General features: G+C 41.7%; 10 non-coding genes and 1 pseudogene across 10 annotated transcripts; all 11 read right to left on the reverse strand.

The window, feature by feature from the left end:
• Positions 1-89: 89 nt before the first annotated feature.
• LOC141228760 (U2 spliceosomal RNA) lies at positions 90-280 on the reverse strand. The gene has a single exon (XR_012295561.1). It is a non-coding gene; the product is annotated as a U2 spliceosomal RNA (small nuclear RNA).
• Positions 281-1,395: 1,115 nt separating this feature from the next.
• Positions 1,396-1,586, reverse strand: LOC141228409 (U2 spliceosomal RNA). The gene has a single exon (XR_012295295.1). It is a non-coding gene; the product is annotated as a U2 spliceosomal RNA (small nuclear RNA).
• A 1,115-nt stretch (positions 1,587-2,701) lies between these two features.
• On the reverse strand, positions 2,702-2,892 carry LOC141228761 (U2 spliceosomal RNA). Its single transcript, XR_012295562.1, has one exon. It is a non-coding gene; the product is annotated as a U2 spliceosomal RNA (small nuclear RNA).
• A 1,115-nt stretch (positions 2,893-4,007) lies between these two features.
• Positions 4,008-4,198, reverse strand: LOC141228762 (U2 spliceosomal RNA). Its single transcript, XR_012295563.1, has one exon. It is a non-coding gene; the product is annotated as a U2 spliceosomal RNA (small nuclear RNA).
• A 1,115-nt stretch (positions 4,199-5,313) lies between these two features.
• LOC141228764 (U2 spliceosomal RNA) lies at positions 5,314-5,504 on the reverse strand. The gene has a single exon (XR_012295565.1). It is a non-coding gene; the product is annotated as a U2 spliceosomal RNA (small nuclear RNA).
• A 1,115-nt stretch (positions 5,505-6,619) lies between these two features.
• Positions 6,620-6,810, reverse strand: LOC141228765 (U2 spliceosomal RNA). Its single transcript, XR_012295566.1, has one exon. It is a non-coding gene; the product is annotated as a U2 spliceosomal RNA (small nuclear RNA).
• A 1,109-nt stretch (positions 6,811-7,919) lies between these two features.
• Positions 7,920-8,131, reverse strand: LOC141228384 (U2 spliceosomal RNA; annotated as a pseudogene).
• A 6,388-nt stretch (positions 8,132-14,519) lies between these two features.
• Positions 14,520-14,710, reverse strand: LOC141228766 (U2 spliceosomal RNA). Its single transcript, XR_012295567.1, has one exon. It is a non-coding gene; the product is annotated as a U2 spliceosomal RNA (small nuclear RNA).
• Positions 14,711-15,828: 1,118 nt separating this feature from the next.
• On the reverse strand, positions 15,829-16,021 carry LOC141228414 (U2 spliceosomal RNA). Its single transcript, XR_012295298.1, has one exon. It is a non-coding gene; the product is annotated as a U2 spliceosomal RNA (small nuclear RNA).
• Positions 16,022-22,404: 6,383 nt separating this feature from the next.
• LOC141228322 (U2 spliceosomal RNA) lies at positions 22,405-22,595 on the reverse strand. Its single transcript, XR_012295237.1, has one exon. It is a non-coding gene; the product is annotated as a U2 spliceosomal RNA (small nuclear RNA).
• A 1,110-nt stretch (positions 22,596-23,705) lies between these two features.
• LOC141228235 (U2 spliceosomal RNA) lies at positions 23,706-23,896 on the reverse strand. The gene has a single exon (XR_012295154.1). It is a non-coding gene; the product is annotated as a U2 spliceosomal RNA (small nuclear RNA).
• Positions 23,897-25,005: the final 1,109 nt, after the last annotated feature.

Below are 25,005 nucleotides of genomic sequence, written 5' to 3' on the forward strand. Positions count from 1 at the left end.
AAAGAGTCCATCCCAAAATCCGACAAACAAGCAAAATGAACAAAAAACATTGAATTCAATTCTTTCTGATTTTAGAAACTGCATTAAAGAAGGGGTGCACCGGTCCTGGAGATACTGCAATACCAGGTCAATGCGTGGAGTGGACAGAGCAAGCTCTTTTTCCATCTCCCTGTTCTAAAAATCCATTTAATATATGGTCCCCAGATAGGGGACGTATCAGATATTAAACTGATAAGAACAGATACTACACTTGATCTTAGCCAAAAGGCCGAGAAGCGATAACCAGAATTGGTTTCAAACTACGGAGCCACCCAAGGATCCTGAAAAGTCCATTTGTGGAGATGAGCTCCTGGACTCCCGTTAAGAAGACATGTTGTCAACCTCTAGATCCCTTACATGCCTGCACTTTTCGGCTTGCTGCTGCTGCAATCCACGCGTTTTAGATCTGCATAACTCCACCTCTTTAAACACAGCACCTTCACCCCCTGCTGTTCCCACCCGCCTCAACACCGTTGGAAGGGAGGAGAACCAATTAAGGCGGGGGGTGGGGTGGAACGAGCAGCTGTCTACCCTTAGCAGGAGGGCTCCTGATTACATACCTCTCCTGCTGCTGCTGCTGCTGGCTGTCCAGCAGCAGACTGAAGGTGGCTGCTGCTGTGCACAGGTATATAAAGGCTCAGAGCCTATTATGACACGCGCAGCCAGCGTTCCATTGCCACATTCCATCTACTGCAGGCAGGATACCTGGCTGGCTGAATGTCGCTGAGAAGCTCACAGAGACCGCCATAAGCAACAGTTTAACAGAATGCCACAGACTAATCAACCAAACTTTTTGGGTTGGGTTCTCTTTTATAGTCTGCAGGCATTAAATGAAAGAAGTCAGTGTTCCAGCAGAAGGAGACAACGTTTCAGAAAAGGCATTGTAGCAAACCAAAAAAGAAATTTTAAGCGCAGCAGAGTAACCAGCGCACATACCTGTTAGCTCAGGTGAGTTTAAAAGGCTGCTGTTGATAACAAGGGCATTTGCTAAATAGATGGCGTGTGTGCAACAATATACTGAAAGGTCAATTATATTGTGCAGCTTATCTCACCACCTGTAGTTATTTAGGTGAAAGCTCCAAAATGCTTGCCTAATATGTCTGTTTATCCAAAAGGAAGTAAAAAGGGAGAGCTAGAAAGATAGCATTGCATCACATTACATGGCAATGCAATGCACAGTTGCTGAAGTTGAACCAAAACGAGCTTGTAATCTGGCTTCTGCAACTTTGAACATGAAAAATCCAATGAGGAGAAGAAAAGCAAAGCCAAAGAGTCCATCCCAAAATCCGACAAACAAGCAAAATGAACAAAAAACATTGAATTCAATTCTTTCTGATTTTAGAAACTGCATTAAAGAAGGGGTGCACCGATCCTGGAGATACTGCAATACCAGGTCAATGCGTGGAGTGGACAGAGCAAGCTCTTTTTCCATCTCCCTGTTCTAAAAATCCATTTAATATATGGTCCCCAGATAGGGGACGTATCAGATATTAAACTGATAAGAACAGATACTACACTTGATCTTAGCCAAAAGGCCGAGAAGCGATAACCAGAATTGGTTTCAAACTACGGAGCCACCCAAGGATCCTGAAAAGTCCATTTGTGGAGATGAGCTCCTGGACTCCCGTTAAGAAGACATGTTGTCAACCTCTAGATCCCTTACATGCCTGCACTTTTCGGCTTGCTGCTGCTGCAATCCACGCGTTTTAGATCTGCATAACTCCACCTCTTTAAACACAGCACCTTCACCCCCTGCTGTTCCCACCCGCCTCAACACCGTTGGAAGGGAGGAGAACCAATTAAGGCGGGGGGTGGGGTGGAACGAGCAGCTGTCTACCCTTAGCAGGAGTGCTCCTGATTACATACCTCTCCTGCTGCTGCTGCTGCTGGCTGTCCAGCAGCAGACTGAAGGTGGCTGCTGCTGTGCACAGGTATTTAAAGGCTCAGAGCCTATTATGACACGCGCAGCCAGCGTTCCATTGCCACATTCCATCTACTGCAGGCAGGATACCTGGCTGGCTGAATGTCGCTGAGAAGCTCACAGAGACCGCCATAAGCAACAGTTTAACAGAATGCCACAGACTAATCAACCAAACTTTTTGGGTTGGGTTCTCTTTTATAGTCTGCAGGCATTAAATGAAAGAAGTCAGTGTTCCAGCAGAAGGAGACAACGTTTCAGAAAAGGCATTGTAGCAAACCAAAAAAGAAATTTTAAGCGCAGCAGAGTAACCAGCGCACATACCTGTTAGCTCAGGTGAGTTTAAAAGGCTGCTGTTGATAACAAGGGCATTTGCTAAATAGATGGTGTGTGTGCAACAATATACTGAAAGGTCAATTATATTGTGCAGCTTATCTCACCACCTGTAGTTATTTAGGTGAAAGCTCCAAAATGCTTGCCTAATATGTCTGTTTATCCAAAAGGAAGTAAAAAGGGAGAGCTAGAAAGATAGCATTGCATCACATTACATGGCAATGCAATGCACAGTTGCTGAAGTTGAACCAAAATGAGCTTGTAATCTGGCTTCTGCAACTTTGAACATGAAAAATCCAATGAGGAGAAGAAAAGCAAAGCCAAAGAGTCCATCCCAAAATCCGACAAACAAGCAAAATGAACAAAAAACATTGAATTCAATTCTTTCTGATTTTAGAAACTGCATTAAAGAAGGGGTGCACCGGTCCTGGAGATACTGCAATACCAGGTCAATGCGTGGAGTGGACAGAGCAAGCTCTTTTTCCATCTCCCTGTTCTAAAAATCCATTTAATATATGGTCCCCAGATAGGGGACGTATCAGATATTAAACTGATAAGAACAGATACTACACTTGATCTTAGCCAAAAGGCCGAGAAGCGATAACCAGAATTGGTTTCAAACTACGGAGCCACCCAAGGATCCTGAAAAGTCCATTTGTGGAGATGAGCTCCTGGACTCCCGTTAAGAAGACATGTTGTCAACCTCTAGATCCCTTACATGCCTGCACTTTTCGGCTTGCTGCTGCTGCAATCCACGCGTTTTAGATCTGCATAACTCCACCTCTTTAAACACAGCACCTTCACCCCCTGCTGTTCCCACCCGCCTTAACACCGTTGGAAGGGAGGAGAACCAATTAAGGCGGGGGGTGGGGTGGAACGAGCAGCTGTCTACCCTTAGCAGGAGTGCTCCTGATTACATACCTCTCCTGCTGCTGCTGCTGCTGGCTGTCCAGCAGCAGACTGAAGGTGGCTGCTGCTGTGCACAGGTATTTAAAGGCTCAGAGCCTATTATGACACGCGCAGCCAGCGTTCCATTGCCACATTCCATCTACTGCAGGCAGGATACCTGGCTGGCTGAATGTCGCTGAGAAGCTCACAGAGACCGCCATAAGCAACAGTTTAACAGAATGCCACAGACTAATCAACCAAACTTTTTGGGTTGGGTTCTCTTTTATAGTCTGCAGGCATTAAATGAAAGAAGTCAGTGTTCCAGCAGAAGGAGACAACGTTTCAGAAAAGGCATTGTAGCAAACCAAAAAAGAAATTTTAAGCGCAGCAGAGTAACCAGCGCACATACCTGTTAGCTCAGGTGAGTTTAAAAGGCTGCTGTTGATAACAAGGGCATTTGCTAAATAGATGGTGTGTGTGCAACAATATACTGAAAGGTCAATTATATTGTGCAGCTTATCTCACCACCTGTAGTTATTTAGGTGAAAGCTCCAAAATGCTTGCCTAATATGTCTGTTTATCCAAAAGGAAGTAAAAAGGGAGAGCTAGAAAGATAGCATTGCATCACATTACATGGCAATGCAATGCACAGTTGCTGAAGTTGAACCAAAATGAGCTTGTAATCTGGCTTCTGCAACTTTGAACATGAAAAATCCAATGAGGAGAAGAAAAGCAAAGCCAAAGAGTCCATCCCAAAATCCGACAAACAAGCAAAATGAACAAAAAACATTGAATTCAATTCTTTCTGATTTTAGAAACTGCATTAAAGAAGGGGTGCACCGGTCCTGGAGATACTGCAATACCAGGTCAATGCGTGGAGTGGACAGAGCAAGCTCTTTTTCCATCTCCCTGTTCTAAAAATCCATTTAATATATGGTCCCCAGATAGGGGACGTATCAGATATTAAACTGATAAGAACAGATACTACACTTGATCTTAGCCAAAAGGCCGAGAAGCGATAACCAGAATTGGTTTCAAACTACGGAGCCACCCAAGGATCCTGAAAAGTCCATTTGTGGAGATGAGCTCCTGGACTCCCGTTAAGAAGACATGTTGTCAACCTCTAGATCCCTTACATGCCTGCACTTTTCGGCTTGCTGCTGCTGCAATCCACGCGTTTTAGATCTGCATAACTCCACCTCTTTAAACACAGCACCTTCACCCCCTGCTGTTCCCACCCGCCTCAACACCGTTGGAAGGGAGGAGAACCAATTAAGGCGGGGGGTGGGGTGGAACGAGCAGCTGTCTACCCTTAGCAGGAGGGCTCCTGATTACATACCTCTCCTGCTGCTGCTGCTGCTGGCTGTCCAGCAGCAGACTGAAGGTGGCTGCTGCTGTGCACAGGTATATAAAGGCTCAGAGCCTATTATGACACGCGCAGCCAGCGTTCCACTGCCACATTCCATCTACTGCAGGCAGGATACCTGGCTGGCTGAATGTCGCTGAGAAGCTCACAGAGACCGCCATAAGCAACAGTTTAACAGAATGCCACAGACTAATCAACCAAACTTTTTGGGTTGGGTTCTCTTTTATAGTCTGCAGGCATTATATGAAAGAAGTCAGTGTTCCAGCAGAAGGAGACAACGTTTCAGAAAAGGCATTGTAGCAAACCAAAAAAGAAATTTTAAGCGCAGCAGAGTAACCAGCGCACATACCTGTTAGCTCAGGTGAGTTTAAAAGGCTGCTGTTGATAACAAGGGCATTTGCTAAATAGATGGTGTGTGTGCAACAATATACTGAAAGGTCAATTATATTGTGCAGCTTATCTCACCACCTGTAGTTATTTAGGTGAAAGCTCCAAAATGCTTGCCTAATATGTCTGTTTATCCAAAAGGAAGTAAAAAGGGAGAGCTAGAAAGATAGCATTGCATCACATTACATGGCAATGCAATGCACAGTTGCTGAAGTTGAACCAAAATGAGCTTGTAATCTGGCTTCTGCAACTTTGAACATGAAAAATTCAATGAGGAGAAGAAAAGCAAAGCTAAAGAGTCCATCCCAAAATCCGACAAACAAGCAAAATGAACAAAAAACATTGAATTCAATTCTTTCTGATTTTAGAAACTGCATTAAAGAAGGGGTGCACCGGTCCTGGAGATACTGCAATACCAGGTCAATGCGTGGAGTGGACAGAGCAAGCTCTTTTTCCATCTCCCTGTTCTAAAAATCCATTTAATATATGGTCCCCAGATAGGGGACGTATCAGATATTAAACTGATAAGAACAGATACTACACTTGATCTTAGCCAAAAGGCCGAGAAGCGATAACCAGAATTGGTTTCAAACTACGGAGCCACCCAAGGATCCTGAAAAGTCCATTTGTGGAGATGAGCTCCTGGACTCCCGTTAAGAAGACATGTTGTCAACCTCTAGATCCCTTACATGCCTGCACTTTTCGGCTTGCTGCTGCTGCAATCCACGCGTTTTAGATCTGCATAACTCCACCTCTTTAAACACAGCACCTTCACCCCCTGCTGTTCCCACCCGCCTCAACACCGTTGGAAGGGAGGAGAACCAATTAAGGCGGGGGGTGGGGTGGAACGAGCAGCTGTCTACCCTTAGCAGGAGGGCTCCTGATTACATACCTCTCCTGCTGCTGCTGCTGCTGGCTGTCCAGCAGCAGACTGAAGGTGGCTGCTGCTGTGCACAGGTATATAAAGGCTCAGAGCCTATTATGACACGCGCAGCCAGCGTTCCATTGCCACATTCCATCTACTGCAGGCAGGATACCTGGCTGGCTGAATGTCGCTGAGAAGCTCACAGAGACCGCCATAAGCAACAGTTTAACAGAATGCCACAGACTAATCAACCAAACTTTTTGGGTTGGGTTCTCTTTTATAGTCTGCAGGCATTAAATGAAAGAAGTCAGTGTTCCAGCAGAAGGAGACAACGTTTCAGAAAAGGCATTGTAGCAAACCAAAAAAGAAATTTTAAGCGCAGCAGAGTAACCAGCGCACATACCTGTTAGCTCAGGTGAGTTTAAAAGGCTGCTGTTGATAACAAGGGCATTTGCTAAATAGATGGTGTGTGTGCAACAATATACTGAAAGGTCAATTATATTGTGCAGCTTATCTCACCACCTGTAGTTATTTAGGTGAAAGCTCCAAAATGCTTGCCTAATATGTCTGTTTATCCAAAAGGAAGTAAAAAGGGAGAGCTAGAAAGATAGCATTGCATCACATTACATGGCAATGCAATGCACAGTTGCTGAAGTTGAACCAAAATGAGCTTGTAATCTGGCTTCTGCAACTTTGAACATGAAAAATCCAATGAGGAGAAGAAAAGCAAAGCTAAAGAGTCCATCCCAAAATCCGACAAACAAGCAAAATGAACAAAAAACATTGAATTCAATTCTTTCTGATTTTAGAAACTGCATTAAAGAAGGGGTGCACCGGTCCTGGAGATACTGCAATACCAGGTCAATGCGTGGAGTGGACAGAGCAAGCTCTTTTTCCATCTCCCTGTTCTAAAAATCCATTTAATATATGGTCCCCAGATAGGGGACGTATCAGATATTAAACTGATAAGAACAGATACTACACTTGATCTTAGCCAAAAGGCCGAGAAGCGATAACCAGAATTGGTTTCAAACTACGGAGCCACCCAAGGATCCTGAAAAGTCCATTTGTGGAGATGAGCTCCTGGACTCCCGTTAAGAAGACATGTTGTCAACCTCTAGATCCCTTACATGCCTGCACTTTTCGGCTTGCTGCTGCTGCAATCCACGCGTTTTAGATCTGCATAACTCCACCTCTTTAAACACAGCACCTTCACCCCCTGCTGTTCCCACCCGCCTCAACACCGTTGGAAGGGAGGAGAACCAATTAAGGCGGGGGGTGGGGTGGAACGAGCAGCTGTCTACCCTTAGCAGGAGGGCTCCTGATTACATACCTCTCCTGCTGCTGCTGGCTGTCCAGCAGCAGACTGAAGGTGGCTGCTGCTGTGCACAGGTATATAAAGGCTCAGAGCCTATTATGACACGCGCAGCCAGCGTTCCATTGCCACATTCCATCTACTGCAGGCAGGATACCTGGCTGGCTGAATGTCGCTGAGAAGCTCACAGAGACCGCCATAAGCAACAGTTTAACAGAATGCCACAGACTAATCAACCAAACTTTTTGGGTTGGGTTCTCTTTTATAGTCTGCAGGCATTAAATGAAAGAAGTCAGTGTTCCAGCAGAAGGAGACAACGTTTCAGAAAAGGCATTGTAGCAAACCAAAAAAGAAATTTTAAGCGCAGCAGAGTAACCAGCGCACATACCTGTTAGCTCAGGTGAGTTTAAAAGGCTGCTGTTGATAACAAGGGCATTTGCTAAATAGATGGTGTGTGTGCAACAATATACTGAAAGGTCAATTATATTGTGCAGCTTATCTCACCACCTGTAGTTATTTAGGTGAAAGCTCCAAAATGCTTGCCTAATATGTCTGTTTATCCAAAAGGAAGTAAAAAGGGAGAGCTAGAAAGATAGCATTGCATCACATTACATGGCAATGCAATGCACAGTTGCTGAAGTTGAACCAAAATGAGCTTGTAATCTGGCTTCTGCAACTTTGAACATGAAAAATCCAATGAGGAGAAGAAAAGCAAAGCCAAAGAGTCCATCCCAAAATCCGACAAACAAGCAAAATGAACAAAAAACATTGAATTCAATTCTTTCTGATTTTAGAAACTGCATTAAAGAAGGGGTGCACCGGTCCTGGAGATACTGCAATACCAGGTCAATGCGTGGAGTGGACAGAGCAAGCTCTTTTTCCATCTCCCTGTTCTAAAAATCCATTTAATATATGGTCCCCAGATAGGGGACGTATCAGATATTAAACTGATAAGAACAGATTTTTTTTTTTTTTTTTTTACACTCAGATTACAAAGTCTTGGAATCAACAAAAAGATAAGAAGACTCAAATCCATCATCGTGCATTCTACCAATTTTAATACTTCTCCAAATCTTTTATTTTCTTTTTCTTTTATATATATATATTTATTTATTTTTTCCCTCTTTTTTTTTTTTTTTTAAAAATTATATAGTTTTGGCTATTTTTTTTTGTTTGTTTTTGTTCTTCTTTTTTTGTTTTTCCACAGGTTTTCAAAAAATCAAATCTTACAAGGTAAGTTCATTCCATTTACATTGTTTCCATTTCTCATTTGCTTTCACCTTGCCAAGCGTCATTTTGTCCCTCCAGAAATACATGTACAAATAACTTAGACATAATTTAATACACTGGTCGACTGTTACTTCCTTATGTTTAAACACTAAAATGTTCCTTGCTTTCCACAATGCCGCCTTCACACATGCAATAATAATCCATACAATTTTAAAATCCTCCTCTCTTATCCCCATCCCATAAAATACTCTGTTAAAATCCAAAAAATTAACAGTACTCACAGCTCTCACTATATTGCACACTTTCCTCCATATTGTCTGTGCAAAATTACAATTCCAGAAGATGTGCATGGGTGTTTCACTATTCCCACACCTGGATCTTGGGCACACTTCAGATCTTACCAACCCACGCCTGTGTTGGAACTCACGGGTTGGCAGGCAGTCTTTTACTATACACCAGAGTAAATCCCTGTGTTCATTAGATAACACACTATAATTTACATTCATCCAGATTCTTTCCACAATTTTGAATGAAAAATGTTCCACAGGACTGATACCTATTCTCTCTTCCAGGATTTTTAGGATTTTTTTATGGCATTTAAGAACATTTATTTCGACCATCTTAAGTTTAAAATCTCTTAAAATTTTTTCTAAAACAATATAATTTCCTGGAGGTAAAAACCTATAAGGCCTATTTAGAGACATCTCCAACCATTTATAATTTCTAATATAGAAACCTAAATTATATATAGAAAACAACTTTAGCTTAGAGCCTGGTCCTAATAAAGTGCATACACAGTTCGCTACATACTTTGCATATAAAAAGGACCTAATATCCGGAAAACCTTTCCCACCTTTTTTCTTTGATTTATATATCTCCTCTCTCTTTACTCTTTCCATCTTGGATCTCCATAAAAAATTAAAACATACCTTAATAACTCTCTTCATGATATTATTTTGGGGGATAAAAACTGTTGAGACATATAAAAACATTGGGAGTAAAACCTGTCTAATAATTAAAATTTTTCCTTCCAGGGTAAGATCTCTCAACTGCCAGAAAGTAATCTTTTTCTTAACTCTTTCCAGCAGAGACTCCCAATTTCTTACATTACCACCTGACTCTGAGAAATAAATACCTAAAATTTTTACTTCATTCATTCTTGTTAATTTACACTCAGAATCTACAATAAAATCACCAACAGTTAAAATACCAGATTTTTCCATGTTAATTTTAAAACCCGATGCGCCCCCAAACCAATCCACTGTTCTTATGGCTCTGTTCATGCTTCTAGTGTCTTTAACTAAAACCGTCACATCATCCATATATGCCACCACTTTAACTTGTTCATTGCAACTCCCGGGAATAAAAAAAACATTGATTACCTTATCTCTCCTAAAAGCTGCTAAAAGTGGTTCAATTGCACAACTAAAAAGAATAGGGGATAAGGGACACCCCTGTTTAACGCCACAGTTTATTTTTACATTATCAGATAAAAAACCATTAATAGATATTTTGCTAAAACATGATTTGTAAAGAGATTTAATACGTTTGCTAAAAACATCCGGGCATCCCATTTTCTCTAAAACTGCAAATAAAAAATCATGGGCAACTCTATCGTACGCTTTTTCAAAATCCAAAGTAATTAGAGCAAGCTTTTGTTTTCTGTCTAAAACATCCCATAAAACATCCCTGATTAAAATCAATGAGTCGCTGATTCTCCGATTTGGCACTGCACACGTCTGATCCACTTCTATTACTGAGCCGATTACCTTTTTTAATCTATTTGCTAGTAACTTTGCATATACCTTACAGTCCGCATTTAAAAGGGTTATTGGTCTCCAATTTTTAATCAGTTCTTTATTTCCTTTCTTAAATAATAAAACAATAAGACCCTCCCACCACGACTCTGGGACACTAAAAGATGCTTCTGCTTCTAAAATTACTTCATAAAAATCCTCACCCATGATCTCCCATAAACACTTGTAAAATTCAACAGGTAGTCCATCTGCTCCCGGCGTTTTGTTATTTTGTAGCGTATTAATTGTATTAAAAACTTCCTCTTTAGTAAAATTCCCTATTAAAAAAGATTTATCTTCCGCATTAAAATTTTTTTCCAGTCCTTCTAAAAAATGTTTTTTTAGAGACACATCCGTGTTTTTAACAGAAAATAAATCATCATAAAATTCTTTTGCTTTCATCTTCTTCCCCTCCAAACTTGTTTCTCCTTCCAAAACCTTCATATAATCCTTCTTGTCACATATTTTTTTAAAAAAGAATTTTGTGCATTTTTCATCCTCGTCTAAAACTTTTACTCGGGAATTAAAAATAATTTCTTTACCTTTTTCTTTCAGGCAGTTTTGGATCTTTTCTTTTGTTGTTCGGATCGCCTCCTGCATATCACATCCGTTATTTTCGAGGTGAAAAAAACATTGCAGTTTAGCATTAAGATCATTATAAAAAATACGTTTTGCAGCAGCTTTCTTCTTTCCTTCTTTAATAAAAAATATTTTTACCTCCTTCTTGACAAAATCCCACCAATTAAAAATAGATTTAAAAAACGTTTTTTTTAGCTTCAGTTTTTCATACAGCTTTTTAAAACCTTCCATAACCACCTCGTCTTGTAGTAGGGATACATTTAATTTCCAGTGTGACGGTCTTTTATCCACGTCTGATTCTATTTTAAAACTACATTCTATTATTTTATGATCTGAAAAAGGTGTTGAATGCGTTTTAAAACCTGAGCATGTTAGGGTTTGAGATATAAAAATATAATCTATTCTGGATGAAACACCTCTCCCCACCCAAGTCACTTCATGCTCCTTTTTTTGTCCATCTAATGCCCATGTATCTTTAAGATTAAAAGCTGCTAAAATATTTCTAAGACATGAAGCTGACCCATCTTTTACATTTTTTAAATGACAATTAAAATCCCCACCTAAAACTAATGGATCTACTCCAGGTAAAAACAGCTGCAAAAGTTCAAACAAATGTAATCTCAAGGCTTTTTCTGCATTTGCATACACATTAAAACACCTCACTTTCTTCCCATTTTTCTGCACATCAATTCTTAAAATCCTCCCAGGGTATATCTCTTCATAATTTACAATCTCCCAATCTTTAGAGCATAAAAACCCCACACCATCACTTTTTGACTCGTTCCCACCAGAAAAGCATAAGTTACCCTTCCATATACCCTGTAAATATTCATAGCTTATTTTTTTTGTCAAATTACATTCTTGTAGAAAGATAAAATCAATATTTTCATTATTTAAAAAATCATATAAAGCAGTTCTCTTATATAGGTCGTTAAACCCCTGAACATTCAGGGACATTGAGCGGATCATCTTCTAACATTTAGTGCAGGGCTCTTCCCTCCGCCCTCATTCTCTACTGCCGGAGAAGATGGGTCTACCTCCAGATCTGATACATCCGAAGATGACACACTCCCCAGCAGACTTGTTGCTTCTAAAGCCTTTACTTTCCCACCACATGGTATTCCTTCATTATCACTTCTATCCACACTTCTTTTTAGAGATTTTTCTGTGCAGTCCATTTGTACCTGCGCGCAAGGTAAGCTCTGCGACAGGGAATTAGTAGGAGTGGACTCCACTACTTCTGGAATATCACTTTCCCCTGCACAACTACTCCCTTTACTTAGTGGAGAAATTTCTTGCAACATTTGACTCTTCTCTTCTCTCTTCTGATCTTCTTTCTTCTGTTCTTCTATCTTCTTCTTTTCATTCTTATCTTCTTTCTTCTTATCTTCTTTCTTCTGCTCTTCTCTCTTTTTCCTTTCCATCTGTTTCTTTATCTCCATGGCCCTTTTTTCTATGTCCTCTATCCTCTTCTGTTTTTCCTCTTCCTTCTTTCTCTTCCTTTCTTCCAACTTCCTTTCCTCTTCTTCTTGTGATTTTTTAACCCGTTCCTCCTTCTTCTTCTCCTTCATTGCCCGTCCCTCCTCTTCCTCTTTTCTCTTTCTTTCTGTCTCCTCCTTCTCACTCCTTTCTTTCTCCTCTTCCCCTTTTTCCTCTTCAGCAGCAATGCCCGCTTCCACATCGTCTTTAGCTTCTTGTTGCTGTTCTTCAGGCGATGTGTCCATCTCCTCTACCTCCTTTTTCTTATTTTTAGGGCACTCATCCATCTGGTGAGGAGTACCCATGCAACTAAAACACTTGTTACATTCTGCATCCAGATGTCCATATTTTTTACACACACGGCAGTAGTGTGGCATCCCTGGGAAGAATAAATAACCGCGGCTATGGTTGATATAAACCTGCGGCGGAGGTCTGGACACGCCCCCCTCCTCATTCGGGTTCTTCCTAAATGATACCACATACACACGTTTCCCGTTCCACACTCCAAACTGTGTTTCCCCGCGTCTCTTAGGGATGATTTTGTCACAATACATTGATAGGTAACTTTCAACCTCAGAGTCTGTAATAAATGGACTAAACAAATGAATCGTCAGTACTTTCATTGAAAACTGAAAAGAGGGGATTACTTTCACCCCCTCCAGCTCTACCTTCTCTTTATTTACTTCATAAAGAGCGTAGGCACTTTCACACTGCGAGGCTTTATTAAGCGTAACATCATAAAGTCCTCGAGAAAAAAAAGATTGAAAGCAAAAAAGATGCTCCTTGTCGATCTTCAAGAGCTTACAAATAACATTGAAAATAAATTGAGAATCTTTCACCTGCCGGTGGTCAGGAGCAACCACGAACCTGATGGTGTCCTTCAGCGGATGCTCCTCCGAGAAATAATCATTCGGGTTGCTTGCTTGATTCTCCTTCCTTCCTCCAGGGTTTCTCCTTGTCTCCATGATTTTCCTCTTCTTTTCCAGATACCAAGGAAAATATCACACACGGATCGCAGCCTCCACGAAGTTCGTCCTCCCTCCAACACACCGTCCTCCGTAAAGAAAAGGCACTGCAGCTTTAGCACCGATTCCCAAAAGCAGCACTGGATATCTCCAAAGGCCAAGAATCGGTTCTGCCACCACAGTAACCTTCAGCCCAATGTCACAACCCACTACAGATCATGCCAAAAGGCCGAGAAGCGATAACCAGAATTGGTTTCAAACTACGGAGCCACCCAAGGATCCTGAAAAGTCCATTTGTGGAGATGAGCTCCTGGACTCCCGTTAAGAAGACATGTTGTCAACCTCTAGATCCCTTACATGCCTGCACTTTTCGGCTTGCTGCTGCTGCAATCCACGCGTTTTAGATCTGCATAACTCCACCTCTTTAAACACAGCACCTTCACCCCCTGCTGTTCCCACCCGCCTCAACACCGTTGGAAGGGAGGAGAACCAATTAAGGCGGGGGGTGGGGTGGAACGAGCAGCTGTCTACCCTTAGCAGGAGGGCTGCTGATTACATACCTCTCCTGCTGCTGCTGCTGCTGCTGGCTGTCCAGCAGCAGACTGAAGGTGGCTGCTGCTGTGCACAGGTATATAAAGGCTCAGAGCCTATTATGACACGCGCAGCCAGCGTTCCATTGCCACATTCCATCTACTGCAGGCAGGATACCTGGCTGGCTGAATGTCGCTGAGAAGCTCACAGAGACCGCCATAAGCAACAGTTTAACAGAATGCCACAGACTAATCAACCAAACTTTTTGGGTTGGGTTCTCTTTTATAGTCTGCAGGCATTAAATGAAAGAAGTCAGTGTTCCAGCAGAGGGAGACAACGTTTCAGAAAAGGCATTGTAGCAAACCAAAAAAGAAATTTTAAGCGCAGCAGAGTAACCAGCGCACATACCTGTTAGCTCAGGTGAGTTTAAAAGGCTGCTGTTGATAACAAGGGCATTTGCTAAATAGATGGTGTGTGTGCAACAATATACTGAAAGGTCAATTATATTGTGCAGCTTATCTCACCACCTGTAGTTATTTAGGTGAAAGCTCCAAAATGCTTGCCTAATATGTCTGTTTATCCAAAAGGAAGTAAAAAGGGAGAGCTAGAAAGATAGCATTTCATTACATTACATGGCAATGCAATGCACAGTTGCTGAAGTTGAACCAAAATGAGCTTGTAATCTGGCTTCTGCAACTTTGAACATGAAAAATCCAATGAGGAGAAGAAAAGCAAAGCCAAAGAGTCCATCCCAAAATCCGACAAACAAGCAAAATGAACAAAAAACATTGAATTCAATTCTTTCTGATTTTAGAAACTGCATTAAAGAAGGGGTGCACCGGTCCTGGAGATACTGCAATACCAGGTCAATGCGTGGAGTGGACAGAGCAAGCTCTTTTTCCATCTCCCTGTTCTAAAAATCCATTTAATATATGGTCCCCAGATAGGGGACGTATCAGATATTAAACTGATAAGAACAGATACTACACTTGATCTTAGCCAAAAGGCCGAGAAGCGATAACCAGAATTGGTTTCAAACTACGGAGCCACCCAAGGATCCTGAAAAGTCCATTTGTGGAGATGAGCTCCTGGACTCCCGTTAAGAAGACATGTTGTCAACCTCTAGATCCCTTACATGCCTGCACTTTTCGGCTTGCTGCTGCTGCAATCCACGCGTTTTAGATCTGCATAACTCCACCTCTTTAAACACAGCACCTTCACCCCCTGCTGTTCCCACCCGCCTCAACACCGTTGGAAGGGAGGAGAACCAATTAAGGCGGGGGGTGGGGTGGAACGAGCAGCTGTCTACCCTTAGCAGGAGGGCTGCTGATTACATACCTCTCCTGCTGCTGCTGCTGCTGCTGGCTGTCCAGCAGCAGACTGAAGGTGGCTGCTGCTGTGCACAGGTATATAAAGGCTCAGAGCCTATTATGACACGCGCAGCCAGCGTTCCATTGCCACATTCCATCTACTGCAGGCAGGATACCTGGCTGGCTGAATGTCGCTGAGAAGCTCACAGAGACCGCCATAAGCAACAGTTTAACAGAATGCCACAGACTAATCAACCAAACTTTTTGGGTTGGGTTCTCTTTTATAGTCTGCAGGCATTAAATGAAAGAAGTCAGTGTTCCAGCAGAGGGAGACAACGTTTCAGAAAAGGCATTGTAGCAAACCAAAAAAGAAATTTTAAGCGCAGCAGAGTAACCAGCGCACATACCTGTTAGCTCAGGTGAGTTTAAAAGGCTGCTGTTGATAACAAGGGCATTTGCTAAATAGATGGTGTGTGTGCAACAATATACTGAAAGGTCAATTATATTGTGCAGCTTATCTCACCACCTGTAGTTATTTAGGTGAAAACTCCAAAATGCTTGCCTAATATGTCTGTTTATCCAAAAGGAAGTAAAAAGGGAGAGCTAGAAAGATAGCATTTCATTACATTCCATGGCAATGCAATGCACAGTTGCTGAAGTTGAACCAAAATGAGCTTGTAATCTGGCTTCTGCAACTTTGAACATGAAAAATCCAATGAGGAGAAGAAAAGCAAAGCCAAAGAGTCCATCCCAAAATCCGACAAACAAGCAAAATGAACAAAAAACATTGAATTCAATTCTTTCTGATTTTAGAAACTGCATTAAAGAAGGGGTGCACCGGTCCTGGAGATACTGCAATACCAGGTCAATGCGTGGAGTGGACAGAGCAAGCTCTTTTTCCATCTCCCTGTTCTAAAAATCCATTTAATATATGGTCCCCAGATAGGGGACGTATCAGATATTAAACTGATAAGAACAGATTTTTTTTTTTTTTAATTTGGCTATCCCCTGCAGAGGGATAAAACCGTTTATTAAAACTTTAACAAATTACAAGCATAATTACACAAATACCAAACGTTAAAAGACAAATGAAATTTACAAAACAAAAAAATACAAAGATTTTAAATAATTAGGTTCCATTGGTCAACAAGCCATTTTTTGGAAATATGTATATTCTTCTTTTTGTCAATTAAATAATAAGTATACATTTCACATAAACATAAACTTAAAACATCATTCACTGATAAAACATCTTGTTTAAAAATAGCAATGTTGCGCGCTTTCCAGAGAGATGACTTGGCGCAGTTCACTGTCTTCCAAGCCATTGTGTACTGGTCCATTGTGGGGCATTCCATAAGTCCGTATAGCACAGTTTTATATGTAAAGTCCTTGAGGTCTGCCACCCTTTCCAGTAGGGGGAGCAGTCTTCTCCAGAAATCCTTTGCAAAATTACATGTCCATAATAGATGTTCCACCGTTTCCTCGTCTTGGCATCCGGCTCTTGGGCAGATGGCAGACCTCACAAATCCTCTTCTGTATTGGAATGCCCGGCAAGGAAGACAGCGGTGCATGCAACTCCAAGCCAGATCTCTCTGTTCATTAAAAAGATAAAAAACGTTAATCATTTTCCAGATAGACATAGATTTGTCATCATCATATCTGTCAACATTACATATTTCCTCACTTTTACGTATTTCTTTAATTAGTTTCTTACTATTTCTTAATTCCTCTATTTTCTTAGTCCCTAAATTAAAATCGGACACTATTTTCCTTAAAATCTCATAATGCGTCGACAAATTAAAAGCATGGGGCACAGATATATTAACTTCATACCATCCAAACTTTCTCATAAAAAATCCTGTATTAAAACGCATAAAAAAGGACCAATAGTGATTCTTAAAAAGGGCATTAAAACAGTAAACGAACAGATGGATTAAAAGAAACCTATTAAAATCTGGAAAATCTTTACCACCTTTTACTTTTGATTTCATCACGATTTCTCTTTTCAGCTTTTCCATTTTTGAGTTCCAAAAGAAGGTAAAACAGGTTTTGGTTATCTTTTTTAAAACATTAACAGGCGGGGGGAAAACCATGCTAAGATACAATAAAAGAGGTAAAATCACCATCTTTAAAACCAATACTTTACCCTCCATTGTAAGTCTCCTCATGTTCCACATACATATTTTCGTATTTACTTTCTGTGTAACTGTTTCCCAACTATTATAACCATCATTATTTTCAGTGAATGATATACCTAAAATGGAAATGGATTCGGAGACATTAATTGGTACATCACGTAAAATCATCCCCCCAACACTTAAAATGTTACACTTATTAAAATTGATTTTAAAACCAGAAGCTAGGCAAAAGGATTGCACTTGATGGAGAGTGGCCGTAAGTGATGGTGCATCTGTACACAAGACCGCCACGTCATCCATGTAGCCTACAACCTTGGCCTCCAAACCACCGCTTCCAGGCAGAGGGACACCGCATATCTGTTTATTTTGGCGTATTGCACATAACATTGGTTCCAGTGCACAGATAAACAGTAGGGGGGACAGAGGGCATCCCTGTTTCACCCCTGACCATAAAAATACCTCTTGTGTCTTAAAACCATTCACTAAAATCTTACTTGTACAATCCTTGTAAAATGCTTTAAGCGATAGTAAAAACCCTTCTGGTATGCCCATTTTCTCTAAAACTTTAAAAAGATAAAAGTGTGAGACACGGTCAAATGCTTTTTCAAAATCAATAGATAAAATCGCCATTTTCCCCTTTCTGTCTTTCACATCCTCAATACAGTCTTTCACTAAATTCAGATTGTCCCATATACTGCGCCCCGGCACCCCACACACTTGATTAGAATGAATAACTTTGCTGATGACTTCTTTTAGACGATTTGCACAAATTTTAGCCATTATTTTATAGTCACAATTTAAAAGTGTTATTGGTCTCCAGTTTTCTAATTTTGATTTATCGCCTTTTTTGTATAGGAGGGAGACTTCACCTTTCTTCCAGGAATTTAATAAAACCTTATTATTAAAAACCTCAGTAAACAAATAAAACAAATCATCATTTAAAATATCATAAAAACATACATAAAATTCTATTGGGATGCCATCAGGACCAGGGACCTTTCCAGTTTTAAAACTTTTAATAGTTTTTAACACTTCTTGTTCCGTTAAAACTTGGGATAAAAACTCTTGGGATGCGGGATCTAAAACAGCTGTTAGTCCTTGCAGCGAATCATCCATTAATTTATTATCTATATTTTTTCCATTAAAAAGATTAGAAAAAAAAACCTCAACTTTACCCAGCATATTTTTTATATTATTCTCACCATCTATATGGTCAATTATCACTTTTTCTTTTTTATTTTTCCTAAAAAAATATCTGGAACACTTTTCATTTTCTTCTATATGTTGTACTCTAGAACGAAAAATGATCTCTTTTCCTTTTTGTTCTAGCCATTTTGAAATCTCTTCTTTTAAGTTTGAAATATCAAGTTGTACATCTATCCCATTGTCTCTGAGCTTAAATAATGTTTGTAGGCGGGTATTTAAAATTCTATATTCTTCATATTTTTCTTTGGCTCTACATATACTCTTTTTAATAAAAAAGTCTTTTATTTTTACTTCATTCTATCCCACCATACACTCATAGTCTCATTTGTTTTTTTCCCTTTTCTACATTTCCTATAAAACTCAATAAAATCTGATAAAATCTGCGGGTCGGTTAAAAGGGATACGTTCATTTTCCAGCTTTTCTTACCACATTTTTTGTTGTCATTTACTTTTATGGTAAAGGATAAAAGTTTATGGTCTGAAAATATATTAGTTAAAACTTCACATTTGGCAGGTATTGTTTTATCTGAACCAAAAATAAAATCAATCCTAGAGCTACAATTAGCATTGCTCCAAGTGAAACCGGCGTCCTCTGGGCTGTCACTATGACACTCTTTATATATGTCTATCAATTTAGCATCTTTGACTATATCATGTAGCATACCTGAGGTTTTATCGTAGTTCCTGCTTACAGAGCTGGAGCGCCGGTTTTCACCTTTTAAAACACAATTAAAATCCCCTGCTAAGATAAAAGGTTCAGAGTTATTAATGAATAATGGTAAAAGATCAAGCATTTCGGCTCTTTTATTTTTCTCTGGGGATCCATAAAAATTTAAAAACTGCCATCTAATACCATCAATAAAAGCTTTCACTAATAAAATACGACCTGGTAAAATTTCCTGAATAAAATCAATTAAAACGTTCCCTTTAAAAAGTATGGCTACACCCGCTGATCCTGCAGCATTCGATCCGGACCAGACAGATGGCCCACACTTCCACTCATCTTTATATTTTTGATATGACATTTCATGTGGGATATTACATTCTTGCAGAAAAAATACAGATGCAGTAAAACACGTAAAAAAATTAAAAAGAGCAGTTCTTCTCGTGTTAGATTTTATGCCTCTCACGTTGAGGGAAATACCTTTGAGTTCAGCCATCATTAGAAAATGTAAAAATTTTACTTAGGTAACTAAGAGCAACGGATTTACCTGTCCGATGAACCTGATCAGACCACTGGGCTTGCGCCTCCCTCCTCATCTGATAGTATCGTCACGAGAGTCTCCGTGGAGGAGGAAAGATTACCACATTTATATAAACCCGACGCTACACTGGCATAGCTCGGAGGGCTGGCTGGCAGGACCCGCTGGGTCTCCATTGGCTGGTCATGCAGTTCCTCACCAGGTGGGTCCCCGAGGGGTTCCGCCGCCCCTGTTTGACCTGTAGAAGGTCGTCCTATAGGAGGAGGTTGCGCACAAGGCAGAGCCTCTGACTCTTCAGAGGCAGCAAGATCCCGGTCCCCACCTGTAGCAGCGGAGACCGAAACCCCTGAGGGTCCAGCGTCCACGTCCCCTTCTGGAGAAGTGTCCATCTGTTCACCTCCTGCTGCCTCCTCCGAACCACCCTTTTTCTTTTTCTTAGGACCCACCTTTATCCACTCAGCGCCCTCAGCCCTAGGAGACCCAGACTGGGCATGGGCTTCTGTGTCGGCCTTTTGCCGGTCCCTTTTGACCTTACCAGTAGTGCCCTTCTGCTCCTTCTCAGCCCTCCTTTTGGACTCCCGCAGGTCCTGCAGCCAGGTTTTGGGATTTGGTATTTTACCTGTCATAGACTCTGGAGACACTTCACTATTTGGTACGCCCTTATTGTCTCCAGAGGCTCCAGGTTGTTGTTCCTCCTCCTGAGGGGTGGTCTGATCTTTTGGTCCTTGGTCGGACGTCTTGGACTTCCCCTTTTGCTCATCTTCCCGAAATCTGTGAGGGCAAGAAAAATAAAAGTGACCTGGAGTCTGGCAAAAACTGCATTTCTTTTCCTTAGGGCATTCTTTTGTCTCATGTTCTTCACTAGCACAATTTCTACATGATACATGACAGTTTTCTTTTGAATGACCATAGCGCCCACAGTTTCTGCAATATTCTGGCATCCCAGAAAAGAAGAAATCCCCATTTGTTTGCCCAATTTTGAAACGGGCAGGGGGGAGCCGTATACCACCTGGTGTATTTGGATCTCTTGTACACTTCACAAGGAATTTCCACTTAGATGTCCATATGTTATATTCGTTTAATATCTTCCCAATACATTTAACACTTTTAAAATAAATTGCTAGAAATGACATTACTTCTGGAGCAGAAACAAAGGGCGAAAATACTTTTACAATAACCAGTCTTACCTCATCCAGGACATGCTCAACAATTTGTATCCCTTTCAAAACAGGACTATTTTCAACTTTTTTAAACTTTTCTAGTACATCTCTAAAAATACCTTCTCCGGTGAATGTGATGTCATAGTCACCTCTTCTGGGATAATCCTGGATGGAGAGAATTTCATTCCTTTGTACGCCAAGAAGGTTCCTGAGCACGTCCTGGACTACATACCCTAATTTCCTCATATCCGAGCCACCCGCCGTGAAGTGAACTCGGATAGAGTTTTTTAGCCTCGCATAAAGAGGCACGAGGTTAGGGTCAACCTCCATGGAAAAACGCAACAAGGTTGCAAATTGCAGCCGCTTGCAAACTGCGCTCCCAGTGTTCTTGCAGCGAAAAACACCTGGAAGCTGGGGGATCGCAACTCGTTACCCTGGGACTAAGCCCTCTCCCTAATAGCAGCAAGCAGGTTAAGTCCACCAAAGTGGACGATCCTGCCAGGCCAAGGAGAGGGGTACCCGAGTGCCCTTCAACCACAATCTCCTGCAATAAAGCACTTGATCTTAGCCAAAAGGCCGAGAAGCGATAACCAGAATTGGTTTCGAACTACGGAGCCACCCAAGGATCCTGAAGAGTCCATTTGTGGAGATGAGCTCCTGGACTCCCGTTAAGAAGACATGTTGTCAACCTCTAGATCCCTTACATGCCTGCACTTTTCGGCTTGCTGCTGCTGCAATCCACGCGTTTTAGATCTGCATAACTCCACCTCTTTAAACACAGCACCTTCACCCCCTGCTGTTCCCACCCGCCTCAACACCGTTGGAAGGGAGGAGAACCAATTAAGGCGGGGGGTGGGGTGGAACGAGCAGCTGTCTACCCTTAGCAGGAGGGCTGCTGATTACTTACCTCTCCTGCTGCTGCTGGCTGTCCAGCAGCAGACTGAAGGTGGCTGCTGCTGTGTGCAGGTATATAAAGGCTCAGAGCCTATTATGACACGCGCAGCCAGCGTTCCATTGCCACATTCCATCTACTGCAGGCAGGATACCTGGCTGGCTGAATGTCGCTGAGAAGCTCACAGAGACCGCCATAAGCAACAGTTTAACAGAATGCCACAGACTAATCAACCAAACTTTTTGGGTTGGGTTCTCTTTTATAGTCTGCAGACATTAATTGAAAGAAGTCAGTGTTCCAGCAGAGGGAGACAACGTTTCAGAAAAGGCATTGTAGCAAACCAAAAAAGAAATTTTAAGCGCAGCAGAGTAACCAGCGCACATACCTGTTAGCTCAGGTGAGTTTAAAAGGCTGCTGTTGATAACAAGGGCATTTGCTAAATAGATGGTGTGTGTGCAACAATATACTGAAAGGTCAATTATATTGTGCAGCTTATCTCACCACCTGTAGTTATTTAGGTGAAAGCTCCAAAATGCTTGCCTAATATGTCTGTTTATCCAAAAGGAAGTAAAGAGGGAGAGCTAGAAAGATAGCATTGCGTTACATTACATGGCAATGCAATGCACAGTTGCTGAAGTTGAACCAAAATGAGCTTGTCATCTGGCTTCTGCAACTTTGAACATGAAAAATCCAATGAGGAGAAGAAAAGCAAAGCCAAAGAGTCCATCCCAAAATCCGACAAACAAGCAAAATGAACAAAAAACATTGAATTCAATACTTTCTGATTTTAGAAACTGCATTAAAGAAGGGGTGCGCCGGTCCTGGAGATACTGCAATACCAGGTCAATGCGTGGAGTGGACAGAGCAAGCTCTTTTTCCATCTCCCTGTTCTAAAAATCCATTTAATATATGGTTCCCAGATAGGGGACGTATCAGATATTAAACTGATAAGAACAGATACTACACTTGATCTTAGCCAAAAGGCCGAGAAGCGATAACCAGAATTGGTTTCGAACTACGGAGCCACCCAAGGATCCTGAAGAGTCTATTTGTAGAGATGAGCTCCTGGACTCCCGTTAAGAAGACATGTTGTCAACCTCTAGATCCCTTACATGCCTGCACTTTTCGGCTTGCTGCTGCTGCAATCCACGCGTTTTAGATCTGCATAACTCCACCTCTTTAAACACAGCACCCTCACCCCCTGCTGTTCCCACCCGCCTCAACACCGTTGGAAGGGAGGAGAACCAATTAAGGCGGGGAGTGGGGTGGAACGAGCAGCTGTCTACCCTTAGCAGGAGGGCTGCTGATTACTTACCTCTCCTGCTGCTGCTGGCTGTCCAGCAGCAGACTGAAGGTGGCTGCTGCTGTGCGCAGGTATATAAAGGCTCAGAGCCTATTATGACACGCGCAGCCAGCCTTCCATTGCCACATTCCATCTACTGCAGGCAGGATACCTGGCTGGCTGAATGTCGCTGAGAAGCTCACAGAGACCGCCATAAGCAACAGTTTAACAGAATGCCACAGACTAATCAACCAAACTTTTTGGGTTGGGTTCTCTTTTATAGTCTGCAGGCATTAAATGAAAGAAGTCAGTGTTCCAGCAGAGGGAGACAACGTTTCAGAAAAGGCATTGTAGCAAACCAAAAAAGAAATTTTAAGCGCAGCAGAGTAACCAGCGCACATACCTGTTAGCTCAGGTGAGTTTAAAAGGCTGCTGTTGATAACAAGGGCATTTGCTAAATAGATGGTGTGTGTGCAACAATATACTGAAAGCTCAATTATATTGTGCAGCTTGTCTCACCACCTGTAGTTATTTAGGTGAAAGCTCCAAAATGCTTGCCTAATATGTCTGTTTATCCAAAAGGAAGTAAAGAGGGAGAGCTAGAAAGATAGCATTGCGTTACATTACATGGCAATGCAATGCACAGTTGCTGAAGTTGAACCAAAATGAGCTTGTAATCTGGCTTCTGCAACTTTGAACATGAAAAATCCAATGAGGAGAAGAAAAGCAAAGCCAAAGAGTGCATCCCAAAATCCGACAAACAAGCAAAATGAACAAAAAAACATTGAATTCAATACTTTCTGATTTTAGAAACTGCATTAAAGAAGGGGTGCACCGGTCCTGGAGATACTGCAATACCAGGTCAATGCGTGGAGTGGACAGAGCAAGCTCTTTTTCCATCTCCCTGTTCTAAAAATCCATTTAATATATGGTCCCCAGATAGGGGACGTATCAGATATTAACCTGATAAGAACAGATACTACACTTGATCTTAGCCAAAAGGCCGAGAAGCGATAACCAGAATTGGTTTCGAACTACGGAGCCACCCAAGGATCCTGAAGAGTCCATTTGTGGAGATGAGCTCCTGGACTCCCGTTAAGAAGACATGTTGTCAACCTCTAGATCCCTTACATGCCTGCACTTTTCGGCTTGCTGCTGCTGCAATCCACGCGTTTTAGATCTGCATAACTCCACTTCTTTAAACACAGCACCCTCACCCCCTGCTGTTCCCACCCGCCTCAACACCGTTGGAAGGGAGGAGAACCAATTAAGGCGGGGGGTGGGGTGGAACGAGCAGCTGTCTACCCTTAGCAGGAGGGCTGCTGATTACGTACCTCTCCTGCTGCTGCTGGCTGTCCAGCAGCAGACTGAAGGTGGCTGCTGCTGTGCGCAGGTATATAAAGGCTCAGAGCCTATTATGACACGCGCAGCCAGCGTTCCATTGCCACATTCCATCTACTGCAGGCAGGATACCTGGCTGGCTGAATGTCGCTGAGAAGCTCACAGAGACCGCCATAAGCAACAGTTTAACAGAATGCCACAGACTAATCAACCAAACTTTTTGGGTTGGGTTCTCTTTTATAGTCTGCAGGCATTAATTGAAAGAAGTCAGTGTTCCAGCAGAGGGAGACAACGTTTCAGAAAAGGCATTGTAGCAAACCAAAAAAGAAATTTTAAGCGCAGCAGAGTAACCAGCGCACATACCTGTTAGCTCAGGTGAGTTTAAAAGGCTGCTGTTGATAACAAGGGCATTTGCTAAATAGATGGTGTGTGTGCAACAATATACTGAAAGGTCAATTATATTGTGCAGCTTATCTCACCACCTGTAGTTATTTAGGTGAAAGCTCCAAAATGCTTGCCTAATATGTCTGTTTATCCAAAAGGAAGTAAAGAGGGAGAGCTAGAAAGATAGCATTGCGTTACATTACATGGCAATGCAATGCACAGTTGCTGAAGTTGAACCAAAATGAGCTTGTAATCTGGCTTCTGCAACTTTGAACATGAAAAATCCAATGAGGAGAAGAAAAGCAAAGCCAAAGAGTCCATCCCAAAATCCGACAAACAAGCAAAATGAACAAAAAACATTGAATTCAATACTTTCTGATTTTAGAAACTGCATTAAAG

Source organism: Phyllobates terribilis, unplaced genomic scaffold, assembly GCF_046119375.1.
Source record: "Phyllobates terribilis strain yellow unplaced genomic scaffold, ASM4611937v1 Scaffold_437__1_contigs__length_1545540, whole genome shotgun sequence".
In the NCBI taxonomy this organism is placed as follows: Eukaryota; Metazoa; Chordata; class Amphibia; order Anura; family Dendrobatidae; genus Phyllobates; species Phyllobates terribilis.